This window comes from Solanum pennellii, chromosome 7 (assembly GCF_001406875.1).
Source record: "Solanum pennellii chromosome 7, SPENNV200".
Taxonomy (NCBI): Eukaryota; Viridiplantae; Streptophyta; class Magnoliopsida; order Solanales; family Solanaceae; genus Solanum; species Solanum pennellii.
Window position 1 is genome coordinate 43,539,168 of NC_028643.1, and position 10,894 is coordinate 43,550,061.

The following is a 10,894-nucleotide window of genomic DNA, read 5'->3' on the forward strand; positions in this document are numbered from 1 at the left end:
ATATATGAATGAGATTTTGTTTATCTATGACCTCAAATCCCAAAACTTGAACTTCATCATTTAATACGCAATTACAACGTCAAACAAACTTCAGCACACTTTAGGATTGGAGTTCAAAAGTTATAACAACAACTCAGAAGAACTATGAAAGAATTATATTTTGTTTTCTTTTTGTGATAGGGGTGAACAAGGAAGAACAACATCATTGAGAGGAATGTACTTTTGTCATGTTCTGGCTGGACTGCCATGTCAGCTCAGATGACAAATATAACGTTTTAGGGGTACTCGTGGTCAATAACATAGACGACAAGGGTAGTTTTGATCTCAAACATAATTAAAGGATATATATGAGTTATTTCGAATAGTACAAGGATAATTTTGACCCTTTTCCGTTATAAAAAAGAGAGAAATACATACAAATTTGTCTTAACTTGGCAGCACAACATACTTTGGCACTTAAACTAGACGGGCATTTAAATACACTCCTTAATATCTTTGAAGAGATTTTGTTTCCACCCTGAGACTAGAATTGTTACGCGCCGAGCCTACACCCTAGACGTAACCGACAATCGAGAAGCATTACTAACCCTCAAGTGAACTTTCATCCTGGTTGACTACAAGAGAAAGACTAATTTAAGCATACATAAGCATAAATTGAAAAAAGCATTTAAAAATAGTTTACTGAATCTCAAACTCTATTGAATATACTAAATATGAAACATAAGTTTTAAATAAATATCTCAAAGTGAAAGACTATTCAAAATTGTCAATCTATGAAACCTCTACTATAAAAACATGTGTGTCAAGACAAGACCCATGACTCCTCAAGGAATCTACTACTTATAACTCATAAAAATATTTTGGTCCAAAATATAGGGACGGATTGAAAATTTGGTCCCTGAAAGTATAATATAAGGACAAGGTTTTTCGCTGGTGCTTAATACCTGATTGATTAACGTAAAAGGTAAAAATACTTGTCGCTAAAATAATAGATATCTGGTCCTAGTACTAAATTGGTGGTGGAAATAAGGCCCACCCCGTAAATAAAAATAAGTTGAAAACCTTTCTGGATCAAACACTACAACACAATAAATTCTTCATCCCTCAAAACTCCTCTTCAGTGAACCCTCTTCTCTAAAACCTAAATATACAAGCTTAGCTTTCTCTGTACCAATGATTCACCACTTGAAATCTCTATTAATGGGCGATATTTGTAGTTCGATCTATTCCAAAGAAGGGTCAAAGCTTTTATATTTGTAGTGGTTGACGCTAAATTGAGATGCAAAACATTGCATCTGCGATTTCGCAAATTGGAAGAAACCTTCATGTTTCTTCTATTTCACCTCTATGAAATTCTTCAGTTCATTGTGGTAAGCACTTACTTATATTAGGGTTTTCGATTAGATGCTTCTAAGAAATGGGTTGTCATATGTAGTTGTGGTTCATAAATTTCTTTCGTAACATCCAAAAGTAACTTCAAGGGTATGCATTAGTGTTTTCCCAGAAGCTTTTTAGTATAATTTATTCTATTTCCTTTTTATTGTTATATATGCTAATTTTGTGGTTATGATTAGGGTCTAGATAGTAGTTGACCGGGAAACAATTTGACTGATTAAGTATATGTGTAGAAGTATTACGACGACAGAATATTTATGGTGAACATTTTCTGCCATGAAACTTTTGTTACAGAGAGGTGTCAAAGTCATATCTTTGAAGGTTGTTGCATTAATAGAGGAATTTTCAATTTTTCTGAAAGACGTTGGTAAGAATTTATTGGTTTAGGTTAATTTCTAACTGATAATTCTAAATTGTTAAATAGTACAAGAATAGTTGCTGAAATGAATAATCTTCAACTAAATAAGGGATTTGGCAATAATAATCTGTATAGTGTTTGCATATTTGGATGTTCATATTACTTAAAAATCATTGAGATTATAGAATTGCTCTACAAACAAATATTTTGGCATGGTTGATTTAGGCCTATGGCCCTTTATATATATGAACTAGTTTGGCTAATCTTATATGAGCTTAAGAAATGTGAACTGACAAAAGGAAATCTTAAATAATTAAAACATGTAAAAAAAATTACATCAAGGTTATCATTGAATATATTGTAGCAGTTATTATGCTTCCAATGCAAACTTTTATGAAAGTAACTCTTCATAGGATTAAAATATATAAAAAGAGTACACAAGTGTTGTTCTTATTTGTGTTGTGTCTTCCATTATGGATGAGAAAGTGTATGATAGGAAGTAATGCATAACGCGAATTTATAAAATTTGGGACTGATGGATAATAGAAGAGTATATTATGGACAACACCTTGTGATATATGAATTCTTGATAAGTTGAGGTTGATATTTCAAAGGAATGGTAATTTATATAAGAACCAGTATAAGGAGGGGACTGTAAATATTTTTCTCTCTATTAGCTGCACACTGCATTTCTATCATTGGTGAGATGTATGGTTTAATGAGGAAAACAGAATCTACAGTAGTTATGCTGGAATTCCTCTTCATTTGTAATACATGGAAGGTTTTTCAGTATCTACAAATTTGTGGATATGGAAATGAACTTGGCCAATCTAGAGGACATGTTAACATTCAAATAGTTATGTTTTTAGTGGGAAAATATTTTCGAGCTATGTAATTGAAGAAGTGTTTTATTTTTGCACCTGATTCATAAGAAACAGAACACAAAGAAGGCTAGAAAAGTTAGTAAACTGTTATTCGGTTAGCTCTTATTGATTGAAAGCAAACACCACACGAAGTAGGAGAGTTTGAATGCGAAAGCAGTGTACTCAGACCTCAGGAATAAGGTATACTTTTAGTGCGTTATCTAAATGAATTTTTATTTTTGATACGATATATGAACCGATTCTTATATTTGAAAATTCCAAAATCTATTTGAAACCCTTCCCAAGTTGTTCTAATGTGAATGAAATCCAAATGAGAGGAAAATTCCATCATAAATGTTTGGTTTTAACTCTTTGGTGTTCTGCAATTTTTCGCAAAACCAGCTGATTTATCTCTAAATGTGGCTCAAGTAGTCTAAATTTATTTTTCTACCGGAAGAAAAACCTTATATTTTGCAGATTATTGTGAAGAAACTTAAAAGGTCATATTTTGTTTATACAGAAAACTTGCATTAGTTCATGAGTACATGTTTATCATTCATCTTCTCTTAACCTTTTTATTTTTCTCAAGCTAGTAGTCCATTATTTCATATATACAACATCATAGAAAATTTTTTGTGTTTAAGTTTAAAACATATTGCGATTTTGCAGCTTTAAATGTATATAAAGATTCTCGTAACTTTCGGCAGTAACTTGTATTGGGTCTATTCTAGGTCATAAAAATGGGTCTTATTTTTATCTTTTAGCAGTTTTATATGAACTTCTTAACAACTTCCATTATTTGATTTATTTATATTTTTGGTAGATTATGTTTTTTCTTAGTAGTGTTGTTTCTTTCAAGAATCAGCTAAGAATACGAGCTGAAAGATGCCATTAGTTCTAAAATGATTTTTCTTTAAGTTTAAGTTGTTAGAGATGACACCACTTGTATTTGTTTAATCATATCTTCAACATACCTCCTCACATGCAATTTTAGAATTTTCGAATCAAATATGCATGTCAAGAATTGATCGATTATAAAATGGTAGAAATGTACATCTGTCCTCTCTTAATGAAATCTATGAAGTAGGTTTGCTTTCATATATGATGACTGAGCTAGTGACCTGACGGCAATTAACTTCATGCTTAGAATTGTCTGATTAAGTTACCAATAGATCAGTCATATATGACGCTACTTTCTATATATTGTTTTTTTATGACTACAAATGTATTTTGCTAACGTGAGCAACATCCTAGTCAAGAGTTAGATGCTTCATTCCATATTGGTTTTGCTCAGTTTGCTCAATATCTTTTTCCATCTACATCTTCTAGGTTTACTGATTGAAGTGCTGATGCTTTGATCTGGAATTCCATTTCTGTGTTTGATCTTGCCTCTTAGTTTGATTTTTTCACTGATGTGCAATTTGGCACGTTGGAATATACGTAAATTTCTATTTGAGGTTTGTTTTACCTATGTATGACATAGTTTTGTATGTGTGAACTGAGTTTGGGACTTTTTTGTTCCTTATGCACTGCAGGAAGTTGCGGTATTGAGGTTTTCTGTGTGAAGATCAGCTCTCCTCCATGGACTTGAAACTAACTAGATTTGAATTTGCTCGAAATGGTTGTTGGACCTTTCTCTTATAATATGAGAACTGCTAACTGCTGGTTTTGGAATTCAAGGAGCCTAAGCAGATAAACAAATAAGACATCATTTACATCAATATTATTTGATAGAGGATGCTGATTTTTTCTTCTTTGTTTTTCGTGAAAGTGATGTGCAAATAATGACGTGACTGATGTATTATTGTTTATATATATATATATATATATACATACGCGAAAGCAGATTATTGGTATTCTGTATAGTATTTGATTATTGCCTAATTACTTGTATTGTAATTTCAAATATAGAAATTAAAGAAGCATATCTACATAAAAAAAATTGACATTAAGGACCAGTAAATTAGTTCTTGAAACCTTTAAGCACCTATTGGTCTTATATGTAAGGACCAGTGAATCTAGTCCCTAAAATTAGGACCAGATTCTTAATGGTCGCAAAATCTCTTAAATCTCTTAAATCAGGGACCACAAATTATGATCCCAAAGCGTTTCAAGGACCAGTTCAAGGCTGGTCGCAAAATAAAGTTAAGGACCAGCAATTACATGTCGTCCTAAATGACTTCTAGCGACGACAATTATAGGGACGGGGTGACGACCAGATTTTTCAGTCGCTAATGACTTTTAAGGACTAGAATCTTAGTTTTAAGGACCAGTTCTCCCTTCTTTATTGATAATTTTTCTTGTAGTGCAAGGAGGTCTTACTCAAAAGCTCACGAGCAGGTGAAATGATCTCAACAAACTCTTGTCGAGGATAATAAAAACATGTATCTGCATCATTGAAAGATGCAGGTCGAATGTCATCTATACATTGAATGTTCAAGTATGTAATATACCTAAATAACAAAATAGTTGAATGAAAGGACTTCAATAGATATAAATATATACTCAATTGGATGTAAAGAAAAAAAGAAGTGAAATCATTAAAAGTTTAAAAAATACTTACTCATCTTTGAACTCAACATATTAAGTGATATTATTAAAAGAAAGATTCTGAACTATATTTGGGAGATTTCTAATCGACAACCATCACTATGAGCGATGTGACGATACAATATATTGCCCACGTTGTCAGAAATGCCCTATACTTACATCTAAAAAGTATGATTGTATACCCATGTTGGAATACATGGTTTATGAGGAACGTGAGTTGTCTGAACTAATCCCCATATCGATGCTCAATACTACTCCCAATAATATATACTCATTCTCAATGTTTAAAAACATAATGTTCCTATGATTTGAGATAATTGCTCAAACTATCCTCTCAAAAGAGATAACTTCTCCTCAAATATCTTTTGAACTCGATAATTCATTTAGAAATCAAAGTTTCTCTTTTGTCAATGTAAAAATAGATATCTTCTAGAATACTTAGTTCCTTTATACTCTAACTCAATTAATACTTGAAAAATCTTTCTAAGAAATATATCAAAATCATATTGTAAAATGATCATTGATGACTCGGGAAGTCATACTTCATAAACATTGATGTTATCTAGATACTATACTTCTAAAACATTGAATACATACTCGATTATCATACTAATCATGTTTTCAGAAACTCTTTTTCTCAAAATTATCTTTACTTCCTCAAAAACTCGGTTTAAAACTTAAGTTTTGGCTTTAAAAAGCTTCTAATGATTTATAACTTATTTCATAGGGTTCATGAGGGATTATGGATATGAACGAATCAACTCAGGGATCTTAATAGCAATGTAGAAAAATTAATACCTTGAACCCGAAAACTCAAGAACTCAAAAATTTAGAATTCAACGATACTACTTTGCTAAATAATAGTCAACTCAAAGGGATCATGTGAAAATATACACATGAACGAATTTACTCAAGAATCTTAAAATACATAACATATAGAAAATTAATAATTATGAATAGAATTTCAAAAAGAAACATGAAATCAAGAACTCAAAATCAACTTATCTCTAGAATACTCAAATCTAGAAGGGAAATCCTAGATTACTCTTTTATTGATCTGAAAGTAGATGTAGGGTGTTAGGACAAACTATTCCAACACTATAATAGCCTTAAATACCTGAAAGAACAATCTTCTTGAAGAAGAACTTGAGTAGAAACATTGAAACCCTAGCTTGAAGGAGAACAATTGAGAAAACCTGTCTTGAGATTCATCAAATTAGTTTCATGAAATCTCTATGACAAAAAAGTATGATTTTCATTAGTGATTCATAATTTTATATAGTGATTTGAGTTAAAAAGAATGAAATTCTCAGAGTAAGACTTACCTTGAATAATAATTAAAAAAGAGATGGAAAATATCTTGAATGAAGTCTTCTACTTTGATTTTTCTTAGGGTTTTGCCTTAAGGTTTGAGTGAGAAGAGAATGATGTATTAAGAGACTCAATTATGATTTTTTGGGGTATTTGATTATTAAAGAAATTTTTTAGGGTTTTTTTGTATTAAAATATAAAAAGAACTTTTTTTTAATGTTTTTCCGTCGGCAACTCGTCACTGGACTGTATCAAGTTACTATATTGGTCATAACTTTTTGCTCAAAACTCAGATTATTGTGAAACTGATAGCGTTGGAAAGAAGATTCAAATAATTTTAGTTTGATAGGTTATGGGCCACCTAACTCTTTATATTATAAGAGATATGACCATTTGAAATTGACCCAAGTAGATTCTTATATCTAAGCTTAATCCGTAGGGAACTTTCAACTCGACTTTGTGGTAGGAGTTCTAGTGATCTTAATTCAAATTCAAAATCATCCCACTCTACGCAATTGAACTTTACACATAATAAAAATTAAGAATCACTCGGTGCAATCCTATTCACAAATGAAATGGTTCGAGTTTTGACTTAAAATTTTTGGGGTGTTAGAATATCTCACCCTTGGGATCATTCGTACTCGAATGATGGTTAAAATGTGAATTGAAGGGAAAGTAGTTACTCTTACTAAATGTCTGACTTTTGAAGTTGCCTACTAAAATAGGGGAAACTGAATCATACTATGAGCTTGGAACTCTCTGTAGCACATAAGTCAACAATAACATGAATTTGAACATTGTCACGCTCTATCTGAAGCTATTTGGTATAAGGTAGGGATATTTGTGCATAAGGTAAGAATAGGAACACTATGGCTTAAGTGATATGACTGATGGTAGCTTTGAAACTTAGAAATACTTCTCAACTATGTCATCTTTTTATTACTGCACCTCATTGGCTACAACTCATAGCCCCAACAAGGGTATATGACTACTCTTACCAAGGTTTGAGTCTAACGGTATGTTCTTGCTATATTCAAGTCTAAATCGAAATTACAAAGATCTTTAACAGAAGGTGATTTTCAAATCTAAATCACAAGAATCAGATTCTATACCTCTAATATTACTCCTTATCACCACATTCAACCAACCTCAAGTCTTAATTAAGAACCACCTAACGCAACATGCATTTATCTACATTCTACCAACACAATATTCAAGTCTAGTGCTGTAACCACTCCAAGGACTCCTACTAACAATATGTACAACAACTCATTCTCTTTTAAGTCATACCAACTTATTTTTCATCCATTACTACTAGGAAACTGACTTATTACTCATCGTAAAACCTTATCTCATTCTTCTCCAAATTTATAACCTTAGATGGAATAAACACACCATCACTATTACAACATGAAAAACAATCATCTTCATTACTAAACTACTATCAACAACACCACTCCGAAAACTAAAAAGGATTAGTAAAAGAAATTTAGGGCGAAAGATCATAAGCACGATTCATTCGAGATGCCTGATAGAAAAATATGCATGACATGACATTATGTTGCTAGCTATTGAGTAGTAATTCATGAATTTATGAGATTGAACATGCTGTGAGACATGATTGCTTATATGAATAGATAACAACATGAAATTGATATTCATAACTTTATGGAGTAAGATTGAGATCAATGGGCTAAAGTCTTTGCCCCTTATTATGAAAACTTAGCATAAATGTGAATCTCTCTGAAGTGTATTAGCATAGGTCATGAACACAATTCTGATAAAAGAAACATCATGATGATGTTGAGATGACTTAACTTTGAGGAATACACTAGAGTATTCATGGATTGATACACCTCTAAAACTCATTTGGGAAAATCACTATCTCATCATCAACACTTGACTTGGTTTCTCATATTATCATCTCCCGTTAGGTATAAAGCTAACACTTGAAAACTATGGATCTATTCCTTCCTGTCTAATCTGGTCTACATTCCCTTTAATACTGAAGAAAGTATTGTATCATGGCTACAAAACTCTCCATAAGCAGGTACTAAGAGTCATTCTAAGACCTCTTTCTAAGATGCTTTTATTAACCTCTTCGCATTGGCTAATAAGGCCACCTCATCTAACTCTTTCAGGGAAAAGTAATGCTTCTGTCACCCTATTCCACATTGACAACTCAATTAGCTATTTAGTCACACATGAAAAATCCATAACCTAGTTCGAACCTCGTCTAAGTACATACATTTCAGGTACACTTATTAATGCTCTTATTACTCTTATGACTTATCCAAACTTCATTGCACTTATCCTAAAAGTTAGGATCTCTCACTTGTACCACTCATTTTCATTGCAGCTAACATCTCAATTCCTCATCTACTTTATGGCAAACCAACCAGACTAGATCTCAAAATTAACATCATCAACTTCATGTTTCCATTCTTCTGATCACGACACTCATCTAAAGTGCAAGCTTAATGTTTATTACTAAATCTGGATATTAATATGATTGCTCGCTTACTATATCAACATACAACTGCTAGATAAAATTAAGAAACACTTACCCACTAAGACCTCATGACAGGTAGTAAATCTTTATCTCACAGCTTATTACCAGATAATTCTAAAACCCTTTGACCTCGTGACGCTCTAGAAAAAATTCATAAGCGTAGCTCAGGGTTTATCACCTCATGAATATTCTACTCTTTTATTCATCACCTACACTTGGTCGTTACTAATACAAAGAGAAATCATCATAAACTCTTTTCTACAAAAAGTATAATCTAATTCATCCTAACTATTAACTCTTACTCTACCTTCTATCATAAAATCTGCAGAAACCTATCACTTCTTAGTCTACCCATAAGAAAAATCTCCTCATTAATAACTTACTAGGTGCATGAATACGATAACATGATTTTCCTTATCATTATCTCCCTTTCTTAGATTTCTTATACATCTGCATGCATTCTTCCAACTCTTAAAACTTTTCCTGCTATTGCTTATACTCTCATAACTTATACTATATTTTTAGGTGTAATTACTACCAAGCTCTTAAACACACTTCCTCATAGGGGTCTCAATTAAACCAACATTTAGATAAGAGAGTACATCTCATTTTAAGTTTGAACACACGATTCATATGAATAAAAATGCATTCTTTTGAAGCTCAACTCACTCACGGGCTTCTCTCAAGCCCCTCCACATTCTCATCACTTCCTACCAACACAACATCATAGGCACCTTAGGACACTTCAATTCTGTGCTCTGATACAAATTTTGTCCCGTCACAAGCCTATACCCAGGACGTGACCAACACGCGAGAATTACTGTTGATCCTCAAGAAAACCCTCATCCTGGCTGACTACAAGAGGAAGACTACACCAATTATAACAAACATCAAAATGAAAGAAACGTTTAAAAATAGTTTACTGAATCTTAAAACATTACTCATTGTACTCAGTATGAAACATCAGTTTAAATAAAATATATGAAACTGAAAGACTCTTCAAAACTATCAATCTATGAAGTCTGTACTATACAAAGATTAGTGTTTGTAAAAGACCCACAATTCCTCAAGGGAACTACTACTAACAACTCATAGAAATGGAGTCCTCCAAAAGAAAGACGTATTACTAAAAAACTGACGAGCAGATAAAATGATCTCAACAAACACTTGTTGAGGATCCTAAGAACCTATATATACATCATTAAAAGATGTAGGTCGAATGATATCAATACATTAAATGTATGAGTATGTACTATAGCTGAATAACAAATAGCTGAATCAAAGGACTGCTTAGGTATAAATATATAGTCAACGTGGGAAGTCATACTGCATAAACATTGATGGTATATCTATATACCATACTGCATAAACATTGATGACATACTCGATTGTCATACTAAACATGTTTTTAGAAACACTTTCTCAAAATTCATCTTTAATTCCTCAAAATCATAGTTGAAAACTCAAGTTTTGTCTTTGAAAAGATTGTCAAGATTTATAACTCATTTCATAGGTTTATGCGCAACTATGGACATGAATGACTCAACTTAGGGATCTTAATAGCAATGTAAAAAACTCAATACTCTGAACTCAAAACTCAAGAACTTAGAACTCAACGATTTTACTCATCTCTATAATACTCAATTCGTATGGGTCATGTCGAAATATATACATGAACTAATTAACTCAAAAATCATAATACATAACATATAAAAAATCAGTAATTAAGAATAGAATTTTAAAACTAAACATGAACTCAAAAACTCAAAAACTCAAAATCAACTTATCTCAAGAATACTCGAATCTTGGGGGAAATCCTACATTACTCTTCTATTGATTTAAAAGTCTATTTAGGGTGTGAGGACAAACTATTCTGACACTATGATATCCTTATATACCTAAAAG

General features: G+C 31.9%; 1 long non-coding RNA gene across 1 annotated transcript; it reads left to right on the top strand.

Annotated features, from left to right (window-relative positions):
• Window positions 1–1,011: 1,011 nt before the first annotated feature.
• Window positions 1,012–4,472, top strand: LOC107024425. The gene is made up of 2 exons (XR_001457346.2): window positions 1,012–1,370; window positions 4,152–4,472. It is a non-coding gene; the product is annotated as an uncharacterized LOC107024425 (long non-coding RNA).
• The last annotated feature ends 6,422 nt before the right edge of the window (window positions 4,473–10,894 follow it).